At 46.2% G+C, this 12,902-nt stretch overlaps 1 protein-coding gene across 1 annotated transcript in view; it reads right to left on the bottom strand.

The window, feature by feature from the left end:
- The window catches only part of LOC149278109 (uncharacterized), a 705,984-nt gene that overhangs the window by 195,798 nt on the left and 497,284 nt on the right, over positions 1-12,902 (bottom strand). The window lies entirely within an intron of this gene.

Here is a 12,902-nt window from a genome sequence, read left to right as displayed (position 1 = left end):
TGTTGTTATTGTTCACTATTGTCAAGGTGACTTTGACTTAAAGTGACCCTGTGAATGTGAGATCTCCAAGTCACCCTGTCATCAACTGCTCTGCTCAGGTCTTGCAGATTCAGGGCTGTGGCTTCTTTGATCGAGTCTATTCACTTGTAATGCAGTCTTGTTCCTTCTACCCTCCCAGGCATTTTTGTCTTTTCTCGTGAGTCATGTCTTCTTATGATAAGTCCAAAGTATGATAGTTTAGGCATCTTGGTTTCTAGGGAATGTTGTGGCTTGATCTGTTCCAATGTCCATTTATTTTTGTCTATAGAGCTCTCCTTCAGCACCACATTTCAAATGAGTTGATTTTCTTTCTTTCAGCTTTCTTCACTGCTTAGCTTTCACAACCATACATAGCAACTGGAAATACTATGTCATTGACAATCCTAACTAGTATTCACTGATACAACTTTATACCTCTAGATCTTATCTAGTTCTTTGGAGAATGGAGGATAAAACAACATCATTGTGTGCTATGATATAGAAGGTTGTAGTGTGGTTAAGATGTGCTAAGAAAAGTGTCTTATCACAGCCTTGGGACTCCGCATTGTGCTTTATGCAGGACTGGTTACACAGCTCGTTTCCTGTAGAGCTGTGGTTGTTTGTGGGTTGGCTAGATGGATTTTGAAGGAGGATGGTGACACATCAGAAATAATATGGTGGTTTGGAATACTGAAGATAAGGAATGGTTGGAGAGACAAAATTGTACAAAGAAAACCTGCAAGAAATGAGTATATTCACTCAGGGAAACGGAAAAAGGGGCACTATGCTGACAGCGGTGAATGCGATGTGGCCTTTCATACTCTACAACCGTAGCACTATGATCCCCCTCTATCTGCCATAGCTACGTGTAGGGAATTCTGGAGTCTAATACTGGGTAGACTGAAAGGGCTCAAAGTCTTACTAATGCATCATTCTTTTCCAACCACAGGAAGAGAAAACCATCTTGCCCACTCTATATCATAGTAAGTCCCAGAAATTATTATTTTGGACTACAACTCCCAGGAGCCCTCTGACATCATAGCCCATGGCTGTGCTGGCCAGGGGTTTCTGGGAGTTAATAGTGTCCTATGCTGCAGTCAGCAAGTGTCCCAGGAATCAGGTAGTTCGAGTCCAAGAGCTGTTGAGCAGTTAATTCAGTCCAGGTCAGTGTAGCCAGCAGGACAAAGGGACAAAGTGCAGTACCTTGCATTTCTCCGTGTTGAAATTCATTTTGTTAGCTGGGCCAAAGCTAACAAAATGAAATTCAACACAGAGAAATGCAAGGTACTGCACTTAGGGTGGAAAAATGAAATACACAGATATAGGATTATGGGGGACACCTGGCTGAATGAGACAACATGTGAAAGGGATCTGGGAGTCCAAGTAGAACACAAGTTGAACATGAGTGAACAGTGTGATGCAGCAGCTAAAAAGGCCAATGCAATTTTAGGCTGCATCAATAAAAGTATAGTGTCTAGATCAAGGGAAGTAATAGTGCCATTGTATTCTGCTTTGGTCAGGCCCCACCTGGAATATTGCGTCCAGTTCTAGGCACCCCAGTTTTAAAAAGATGTTGAGAAACTGCAGCGTGTCCAAAGGAGGGTGACTAAAATGGTGAAGGACCTGGAAACCATGCCCTATGAATCATAGAATCATAGAGTTGGAAGAGACCGCAAGGGCCATCCAGTCCAACCCCCTGCCATGCAGGAAATCCAGATCAAAGCATCCCCAACAGATGGCCATCCAGCCTCCATTTGAAGACCTCCAAGGAGGGAGACTCCACTATACTCCGAGGAAGGAGTGTGTTCCACTGTCGAACAGCTCCCTAAGTCGTTCCTCATAGGGCAAGGTTTCCAGGTTTCCAGACCTTTCACCATTTTAGTCTCCCTCCTTTGGACACACTCCAGGGATGTCATATAGAGGAGGGAGCAAGCTTGTTTTCTGCTGCTCTTGAGACTAGGACCCAGAGCAATGGATGCAAGCTGCAGGAAAAGAGATTTCACCTCAACATTAGGAGGTACTTCCTGACAGTAAGGGCTGTTTGACAGTGGAACAAACTGTCACTAGGGATGCTTGGATGGAGAGTTCCTGCATGGCAGGGGGTTGGACTGAATGGCCCTAGCGGTCTCTTCCAACTCTATGATTCTATGAAGATAAAGCGCCCTCCCTCCATAACTGTCATCCTTCGGCCTGTGAGGGAGTGAATAGGCTGGCCCAGCTCCATCAGGGCTAGCCTGAAGAAGAAGAGCCCTCCCTCCAGTGCATCTGCCTTGGTCTAGGCCTCAAAGGGAGAGAAGAATGCTGGACCTGATCCCCTCCCCCTCACCATTCCTTTCTCCTTTTGTGTCCTGTCTTTTAGATTGTAAGCCGAGGGCAGGGAACCGTCTATTATCGCCTCTGTTCTAAACTGCTCTGATTCCCAGTGATTGGGCGGTATATAAATAAATCCTATTATTATTATATTATTATTAAAGACTGCTGGGAGCCCTCGACTATCACAGGGTACTGTCTAGGATGACCGAATAGCCAGGAAGATTGAGACAGGGAGACCCTGTATAAGGATTCATTCTTCCTATTGGTTTAAGCGGAGGAGGCCGGTGAATCCCAGGAGCGTTTGGCAATTTTCTCCAGGGAGGGAAGCAGCGGGATCAATGGCGGTGTCAGCACCTTCCCATGGATCCGTTTCTCTATGGGGTCCGTGGCCTCGTCCTCAGTGTGCGTGATTTGAAGATCCAGAGCATTTCCCATTTTGATGATGTGCTCTGTGAAGGTATGCACATCATCTGTTGGAGAAGAAGAGCCAGGTTGGAAAAATTCCTGGGGCGACTGATGACCAGCCTCATCCGAAGAGCCAGTCTCCACATGGGATCTTCAAGGGACATCGTGTTGCAAGCCGTCTTGGTCAGAGTCAGAGAATTCAGCCACCACAAGCGGATGAGAGTGAACAATGGTGTCGGCAGCAGATCGAGTGGGGGTCAGTACCATATGAGTGGGCATCTCCACCTGATGGACCACTGTGCGTGGAACCGGTGTTGGGGATCAGTGGCCACCCGGAGAACCCGAATGAGGAGACACAGTTGGCAGAATCTCAACCTTGTCATCGGAGATGTGGTGAAAGGCCAAGGTCACTGGTGGAGAAGAGAGTGAGGCTGAAGCAGATGCAGCACAGACGCAAGGATGCTCGGGATCAACCGGTACCGGCAGGACTTTCGTGGGATCCGAGGAGGCCCAGCCCTTAGAAGCAGATTCAGAGACGGTCTGGTCCTTGGACGCAGTACCGTGCTTGGAAGCCGAGTGGGAGTTCTTTGGAGTCTCCGTGCGCACCCTCTTAGAATGGGAGGAGACATGAGGTGAAGCATAACCAGAATCTGAAGGCCTTTTCTTTGAGGATTTCAAGGCAAAACCCGTCAGGGAGCTCGAATCCTTATGGGCCAAAACACTCTTCTTGGAGCCCGAGTCCTTATGTTTGGATTTGTCCTTCTTGGAGGACTTAGATCTGGCCTTTTCGGTAGCTCCCTTGGGCCCAGCGTCCCCTCTTGGGGCCATGGCACTAGGCTCAGCACTGGAGCTCTGGGCCACAACAGACACCACTGTAGGTACTGACTCCAAGGCCGCTGGAACAGAAGCGGGCATCAGAGCCTGTTGATACAGGGCAGCTTTGGGGCAGGAATCCTGGTTCTTTCTTGCCTGCGGTGTCAAGGACTTAGAAAGCGCACAGGTTTTAGGATTATGAGCCTCACCCAAACAGAGTAGACAAGAGGAGTGCAGGTCTTGGCCAGGGATCTTGCCACCACAGACGTCACACTTCTTAAAGGGAGCTGGCGACATCGTAGCCAAATTGGTGTTCAAGTCTGTAGCCGAGAATGGTCAACAAAACAAGGAGGGAGTGAGATCGAGAATGGTCAAGCAGTCCATTAGTCAAATCTGTTAGTCAAAGTCCAGTGATAACAAGTAAATAACAAGCAGCGAAGTTCCCCAAGCAGCTAATGCGGCGGAAAGAAGGAACTGGGGAAAGAGTGGGAACGCAGGGGGCTTATAAGGGATGGTTGGAGCTACTGCCAAAAAGTTGCAAAGTTAACTTTGCTCAGTGATTCTAGAAGCTTTCCGAGCAGCACTGCGCAGGCGCAGTACAAGCCATCTCTATGATTCGCAGAGACCACGAAGAAGAAATCTTATTATTAAATGCCCTGCGCTGTCCTGCTATTGCTCCTCCAGTCAGCCAGGACTGGGTTGGCCACTGTCAGCCAGAGAACCATTCCTCCCTTTAGCCACCCCAAGGCTGCCAGAAGACACAAGCTTCATTTATATACCGCTTCATACCGCCTAAGCAGTGTCTAAGCGGTTTACAAGTGTAAGCTAATTTGCCCCAACAATCTGGGTACTCAGATGGATACCTTGGCTGAATTTCAAACAGTATAAAAGTCCAGTCCCTTCTGGCAGGCCTATCCAGATGGTCTTTTTAAATCCTACATTTGAAATGTGGATTGGTCTAATACGCATGTGTCGTGTTTTAAACTGAGGTGTGTTTTAAACTAATCTTGTGTTTTTAATGGATGTTGTCTATTTGTTGGTCTGTTGTTCCAGACTTCTGGTCTGGAGCATTTGGGTTGACAAGGAAGAGTCAACCTGTAAGGCCAATCTAGGACTGAGAACATCCAGGGGGTCTTGAGAGTCCTCCTCTTTCTTTCTTTCTTTTTGGGGAGTCTGTTCCCTTTCTGTAAGGCCAACCTGGGACTGAGAGAGGTCAGAGGAAGAAGGCCATGAGGCAGAGAGGAAGGGGTCTTGGCGGTCCCCCTCTTTCTCTATCTGTTTTGGGGGTCAGTTACCTTTCTGTATGGTGAACCTGGGAGTGAGAGGATCCAGAGGAAGAAGGCCATGAGTCAGAGAGGAAAGGGTCTTGGGGGTCCCTCTCTCTCTCTCAGGGGTCGGTTACTTTTCTGCAGCTGCTGATGTTTCTCCTTCTGCCTCCGGAGCATCTTCTGAAGGGTCTCTGCCTTCCCCTCCCATCCGAACATGCAGCTCCTCCTCTTCCTCTCTTTCTCTGTCCTTTTGGGAAGGAAGAAGGGAAGGGGGCAGGTCAGGGTCTGTTTCCACAAAAGTCCCCTCCCTCAAGAGAGAAGGGGATCCAGGAAGCCTAAAAGGGGGCTGAAAAGACATCCCCTTCATTCCTCCTGGATCATGGGCCCCAGGGGGACCCCTGTGCCTGAGCCCCCTTCTGACCCCAGAAGACCACTCCCGGGACATATTTGGGGGTGCAGGGGTTTCCCTTTCAGTTCCTCCCCCAAGGACCCCCCTTCACCCTCTTGGTGTGAAGTATCCCCTTCGCATGGGGCGCTACTGGCCAAGACCCCCACAGCCCCCCTTCAGCCCCATTGGCCTGAGGTCACTTTAACTGCTCTGGCCCTCTGATCTATGGAATCCAGGGATCTGTAGATTGCGAGGCCCTTAGCAGTTTCTGGCCCAGTCCCCTGAACTACAATACTAGAAATCTCTAGCAGGGAATTCCAAGGCCCCCAGAGCTACATGTCCCAGGATCCCACAGGAAGAAGCCATGGCAATGAAAATGGCAACCCCCAAGCCATCCTCTAGCTCTGTTCGCATGAAGCCAGGAGAGGTGTGGAGTCCTGCTGCCCAGGGGATGCTGGGAGCTGCAGTCAAGGATGAAGAAGCGGCCCTGAGTGGGGGAGAAGGGCTTCCTTTTGTCACGGGGACTCCAATACCCAGCACCCCATTTCCTATCTTTGGGGGGATTCTGGGGGCTGCAGTCTAAGAGGAAGAAGATGCCCTGAGTTGGGGAGAAGGGCTTCCTTTTGTCAGAGGGACTGCAACACCCAGCATCCCCTTTCCTGGCTTTGGGGGGATTCTGGGGGCTGTAGTCCAATGGGAAGCCTGGAGTATCTGTGTCAGCACAACCACTCGGGTCCAACAACCACTGTCAGTAACTCAAATGAGTCCTAGTGGTTAAATCAGACCTTTGAGCAGAGCTAGCAGTTTTAGAAGCAGAAGTGTGGTTCCAAAGGCAGTTGAGATAACAGCAGCTGGATGTCTTCTTCCAGGAACTGAAGCAATGCAGGAACCTCTGGGGACACACAGCAAACCGATGCCAGACTTCTTCTGATAAACCACCAGAGAAGCTAAGTCTCCCGAAGTGCTCTTTATTCACAGTGCTATAATACAAATACTGTACAGATCTCTCCAAACTCCACAACGCATACCAACTCCTACTACAAACCCACAAGCTATCACTTGAAACCCCTGGGTTTATATAGACTCCAGACCATGTGGTCTCCCAAACGCAGTGAGTTCCTGTGTGCAACCATGTCATGTGTCCCCTGTGCAATCCAGACACATGTTTCATCATCCATGGCTATGTGCATTTGGACACCAAAGTGTCCTTGAGCCAATGAGCTTCAGCTGTGCTGATCAACCTTGTCCTTCTGCTGAATGCTCATGGCCAAAGACACACACATCAAGCATTTCCCTGTGTGCTGTGTTTTAACCCTTGACACTCTGACAATCTGTGCCTCTCCTTTCCCTCTTGGGACTTTTGGGGGATGGACACCTCTCAAGCTGCCTCTCCCTCCCTGAAATAAACAAGGAATCACATATCCCATCATCCCCAACACCACTCAATTGTCCAGAGGAGGGGAGGAAGGTGTGCCCCAGACAGGATTGGGAGCATACTTATCAAATTTGCAGATGACACCAAATACCTCAGAGGACAGGATCAACATTCAAAACGATCTGAATAAAGCTGGGCCAAAGCTAACAAAATGAATTTCAACACAGAGAAATGTAAGGTACTGCACTTAGGCAGAAAAATGAAATGCACAGATATAGGCCAATGCGATTTTAGGCTGCATCAATAGAAGTATAGTGTCTAGATCAAGGGAAGTCATAGTGCCACTCTGTTCTGCTTTGGTCAGGCCCCACGTAGAATATTGTGTCCAGTTCTGGGCACCACAATTCAAAAAGGACATTGAGAAACTGGAGCGTGTCCAAAGGAGGGCGACAAAAATGGTGAAGGGTCTGGAAACCATGCCCTATGAGGAACGACTTAGGGAGCTGGGGATGTTTAGCCTGGAGAAAAGAAGGTTAAGAGGTGATATGATATGAGCCCTGTTCAAATATTCAAAAGGATGTCATATTGAGGAGGGAGCAAATGTGTTTTCTGCTGCTCCAGAGACTAGGACCCAATGGAGCAATGGATGCAAGCTGCAGGAAAAGAGATTCCACCTCAACATTAGGAGGACCTTCCTGACATTAAGGGCTGTTTGACAGTGGAACACACTTCTTCCTCAGAGTGTAGTGGAGTCTCCCTCCTTGGAGGTCTTCAAGCGGAGGCTGGATGGCCATCTGTCGATGGGGATGCTTTGATTGTGATTTCCTGCATGGCAGAAGAAGGGGGTTGGACTGGATCAGGGCCATTCTTGGGGTCTCTTCCAACTCTATGCTTCTATGCCAATGTCAGCCATATTAAGGCTTCTTTCCCCCCTGGAGCCCTGTCGCTCAGGGGATGCTGGGGGCTGTGGTCCAAGAGGAAAAAGCTGCCTTGAGGGGGGCAGTAGGGCTTACTTTTCTGAGGGAGACTGCAATCCCATCATCCCCCAAAAGCACTGCAGGCCCCATCTAGCGCCCCTCCCCTGAGCCTCCAAAGTCTTCCGAGGGAGGGAGGAGCGTCGCCTATCCCATCGTCCCCCGCCCCAAACAACCCCAAAGGAGCCAGAGCCTTCTGCTCCTCCACCGGAAGCCCCTCCCACTTCCGACAAGGAGACGCTCCGCGCAGAGGCAGAAAGGGGGCGGAGCCAGAGTCGCTCCACTTCCGGCCGGCCGGCTCCGAAAATGGCGCCCTCCTCGGCCCTTCCTACCATAGAGAGGAGGAGAAGGAGCGACGGAAGACTCTATGGCAGAGCAATAGAGCTCTGCGAAGGGAGAAGAGGAGGAGCCTCTGGGAGCCCAGAGATAGGAAAGTATAGAGCTCGGTCTCCCTTTCTAGAAACAGAGAAAGCAGCGCTTTTAGGGGCCGGAGCGAAGTGGGAATTGACTCTCTCCTTGGGCTGCTGCTGCTACTGCAGCTCTCAGCATCCTCCACGGCAAAAGCTTGCTCCCTCGGGGGATTCTGGGAAGACAGAGTGGCACTATGGCTTCCCTTCTTCTAGAGACACGACTTCTCTATATGGATCACATTGGCCTTTTTAGCTGCCGCTTCACACTCTTGGCTCATGTTCAACTGGTGGCCTACTAGCACGCCTAGATCTGCTCTGGGGGATTCTGGGAGATGTAGTCCAAGAGTAACAAACGTCTCCCCTGAAGAGAGAAAAACCCTTCAAGCAGTGGCTTTTTTACCAATAGAGATCTCAATATCATTCATAAGTCCTTGATATATATTTAAAGGGTGATTGTTATTATTTATTTTTGGCTACTACAGCTCCCAGAATCCCCCACTGCAAGCATAATATGCTCTTCTGGGGGATTCTGGGAGCTGTAGTGCAGGGAAAGCCACCAAGAATAGAGGAAACCCTTTAGAGAGTGGCTTTCTTTATCATTAAATACATGTGTTTTTGCACACGTGGACTCCATTGTTTATAATTACACGCATCCCTCCAGATATGCAGATCTGATTATTCACAATTTGATTAATATGTTCTCTCTAGGAATATCTAGGTCTTCCAGTGCAACTCTATGGTCAACGTGACTAAAAGTTGCACTGAGAGACCTAGAGATTCCTAGAGTGAACACTAGGCCTTTCTAGCTCCTCCAGCGCAACTCTATGGTCAGCGTCTGGCAGGTGTTGAACAGAGTTGCGCCAGAGCGATTCTTAGTTTCAAATGTGCAAAAGCGCTCCTGCTCCCTGCAGAGACCTGGGCCTCCAGGTTCAAAGCTGAGTGCAGGAGTACCCCCAAAATGTGAACCTGCATCTTCAGGGGGAGTGTGACCCCATCTAACCCTGGCTGGATCCCTATTCCCCAATCTGCCTTCCAATTGACCAGGAGCACCTCTCTCTTGTCTGGACTAAGTTTCAACTTGTTTGCCCTCTTCCAGTCCATTACTGAATCATAGAATCATGTAGGATCATAGAGTTGGAAGAGACCCCAAGGGCCATCCAGTCCAACCCCATTCTGCCATGCAGGAAGTCTCACTCAAAGCATCCCCAGTGACAGATGGCCATCCAGCCTCTGCTTAAAGACCTCCAAAGGAGGAGACTCCTCCACAATCTCCGAGGAAGGAGTTTGTTCCACTGTCGAACAGCCCTTACTCTCAGGACGTTCCTCCTAATGTTGAGGAGGAATCTCTTTTCCTGCAGCTTGCATCCATTGCTCCATTGTGTCCTGTTCTCTGGAGCAGCAGAAAATGAGAGAAATAGATTTGAATCAAACACATAGGATTTAACAATAGAGTTAGAAATACATGACTAGAGTAGAAAGGATTATATAATCGTATGCTATAATTAGATTACATATATAGATAGTATGGAACCACATATATACATGTATACTATTATAATCAATATTTCTAATGGGATTGAATAAAGTTCAATTGAGGCCCTTTTATTGAAGGGGAATAAAAAAATAATAATAATAAGTTGGTAAAGGAAATAGTTTTTAGATAAGTTTTTATATTATGCTCACTTTATAAAAATATATTGGACTTCACGTTATTAAATATGTAACACACTGTTATCTATTAAATAGATTGTTTTGTAAGAATTAAGGGGTTTATATCTTTGATAAATAAACATGATACACTTTTCTTAGAGGTCTTTAAACAGGGACTGGATGGCCATAGGTAAATGGGGATGTTTTTGATTGAGAGTTCCTGCATGACAGAAGAATGGGGTTGGACTGGATGATCTTAGGGATCCCTTCCAATCCTATTATTTTATGATTTTGTGATTCTAGAATATGTTGAGTTTAGTTATTTTATAAAACATAGATTGAATAAGTTACTCTTGGCTATATCAAGACTATTAAGATGGCTAGTGTCTTGTTTAGAAAATAAATAAATAAATAATAAAGTAAACTTGCATTACAAATATAGCAATTAAATTAGACAAAAGGGTTTCAAAGGAAAGAAACCGTTGTCTGCACCTGCACATCAAGGACAAAGTTATAGGGAGAAATAAATCAACAGATAAGGGAGTTTTATTCTCACTAATTGACAAGAATACTTTTTTTCATAAAAGGGTGACTTAAAGTTCACACCAAAATCTAACTGACCATGCGTAATAAGGGGTTATGAATATTAGAACACACCTATGAATCTATAATGACTAATTTAAATGATCATGAGATGTATGATATGGGTGGTGATGTTACATACATGCAAAGGAGGTCTTAAGACTAATCACATGTCTTTATCTGGCCAATGAAAAATATGATGATAATAATGATGATGATATAAAGAACTGTATAAATAAGGTGCAAAATCTGTGTAAACCCGTGCTATCTCTCTTTGCTTAATTTTGCTGATAGATTGATTGCACCCTATTCTGCAGAATTGATTATATTTTTAATAAATATGGCTTATTGTGCTTTCACCTGATTATTTGTTTGGTTGTATTCTTAAATCCTTCTTGTCTTTAGCTCAACAAATTGGAAAGTGGATTTTTATATCTCACAGAAAACAAGCTTGCTCCCTCCTCAATATGGCATCCCTTCAAGTATTTAAACAGGGCTCTCATATCACCTCTTAACCTTCTCTTCTGCAAGCTAAACATACCCAACTCCCTCAGTCCTTCTTCATAGGGCTTTATGGTTTCCAGACCCTTCACTATTTTTGTCCCCTTCCTTTGGACACATGGCTCGTTTCTCAATGTCCTTTTTGAATTGTGGGGCCCAGAACTGGACACAGGATTATTCCAGGTGAGGCTTGCTGACCAAAGCAGAGTAGAGTTTCCCCATTACTTCCCTTGATCTAGACACTATACTTCTATTGATGCAGCCTAGAATTGCATTGGCCTTTTTAGCTGCCGCATCACACTGTTGACTCATGTTCAGCTTCTGTTCCACTTGGACTCCAAGATCCCTTTCACATGTAGTTTCATTCAGCCAGGTGTCCCCCATGATCCTATATCTGTGCATTTCATTTTTTCACCCTAAGTGCAGTACCTTACATTTCTCCCTGTTGCGAAGTTCATTTTGTTAGCTTTGGCCCAGCTTTCTAGTCTCTTCAGGTCATTCTGAATCTTGATCCTGTCCTCTGGAGTATTAGCTACTCCCCCTAGTTTGGTGTCATGTGCAAGTTTGGTAAGCATTCCCTCTATTCCTTCTTCTAAGTCAGATAAAGATGCTGAATAGCAAACTGGGCCCAGGGCAGAGCCCCACTGGACACCCCTCTGGTCAGTTCTTTTAAGGCGTGGTCTGTTTTAACATCATACTAATTTCATTCTATTTTTAATGCATGAATTTTGTGTGTTTTTAATTGTACTGTCCTTTTAAATGATAAGCTGCTCTGAGGATCCCAGTTCAAAGGAGGATTCCAATAAATAAAAATAAAAGGTATATATGCAATTAGTGAGAGCCAGTGTGGCACAGCAGTGTTTGGAGACCCGGGTTCGAATCCCAGCTCACTCTCTCAGCCTCAGAGGAAGGCAATGGCAGCAGCCAAAACAAAAAACAAAACCCTGAACACATAGAATCATAGAAGCATAGAGTTGGAAGAGACCCCAAGAAGGGCTCTGATCCAGTCCAACCCCCTCCTTCTGCCATGCAGGAACTCTCAGTCAAAGAGATGGCCATCCAGCTCTGCTTAAAGACTGCCTCCAAATTGGAAATGACTCAAATGCACACAGCGATAATACCTTCAATATTCAATATTGTAATTCAAAATATTCAAGATTCTATGTTCAATAATATAATAGCAAGAATACCTAAAAAACCTTGAGATCCATTTTGTAAGACAGTCGCCACCAGTTTGTGGAGAAAGAATCACAGTCTAAACTAAATGGATTTAACAAATAGGCTAAATTAAATCGATTTAATTTATGGCCAAAATTAAAATGGACAAACTCTGCCAGGCCTCTTTCCCCACAAAAATATGTAAAAGTGGGGTGAAAATTTCTCTTAGAAGCAGAAATTAAAAGAGGTTATTCCATGTCCTTCATAGAAATGGCAGAATAATAATTCCCCCCCAGAACTGGGTTGAGGAAAGCCTTGCTTCAGAGCTCTGGTTTACATTTAGTTTTAAACATTGGGTTTTAAAAATGCAAGGAAAATCATTTCCAAAAAAGAGGTATTCCAGAGTAAAGGCCTCCTTCCTTCCTTCCTTCCTTCCTTAAGAGAGAGCGCTCTTGCCAGGAGGAGGCTGGGGGCAAGGCAGACCCCCCCCTCCGCTTTTAGTTTTAAAAAGCATTACATTGTTATTCCGCCTTTTCCCCAAGAAGGCTCACAATTTAAGACAAATAGGATTAAAATCAAACATGGAATCATATTGCAAAGCATGAAAGGTTTTCTCCTCCCTTGGAAATAGAAGGGTAAAAATACAAATGCAAGGGAATGATTAAAGACTTCCTCCTGCCAATTCCTTGGCCTTACAAATACCTCAGAGAAGACCTCTCTAGGAACCTCCAGCTCCTCCGGTGCAACTCTCTGCTCAGTCTCTTCTGGCAGAAGCTGATCACAGAATCTCACAGGAGACCAAGATTCCAAGAGAAGCGTTCTCTCTAGGAATTTCTAGGTCCTCCAGCAAAAATCTGTGGTCAACTTCTGGCAGAGTTGCGCCGGAGGACCCAGAGATTCCAAGAGAACACATGAATCAAAACCACAAAGAATCCAATCTGCAAAGAGGAGGACAAATGTATCTCACAGATTCCCATGAGAAACCCAGTCTCTCCCTCACTTTTATTTCCCTGGGCATACAAAGACCAATGTGAGTACATATAATGG

The sequence above is a fragment of the Sceloporus occidentalis genome, unplaced genomic scaffold, assembly GCF_023333645.1.
Source record: "Sceloporus occidentalis isolate IW3139 unplaced genomic scaffold, rSceOcc1.0.p SCAF_201, whole genome shotgun sequence".
NCBI classification, from domain to species: domain Eukaryota; kingdom Metazoa; phylum Chordata; class Lepidosauria; order Squamata; family Phrynosomatidae; genus Sceloporus; species Sceloporus occidentalis.
This window is presented reverse-complemented; position numbering and strand designations above follow the sequence as displayed.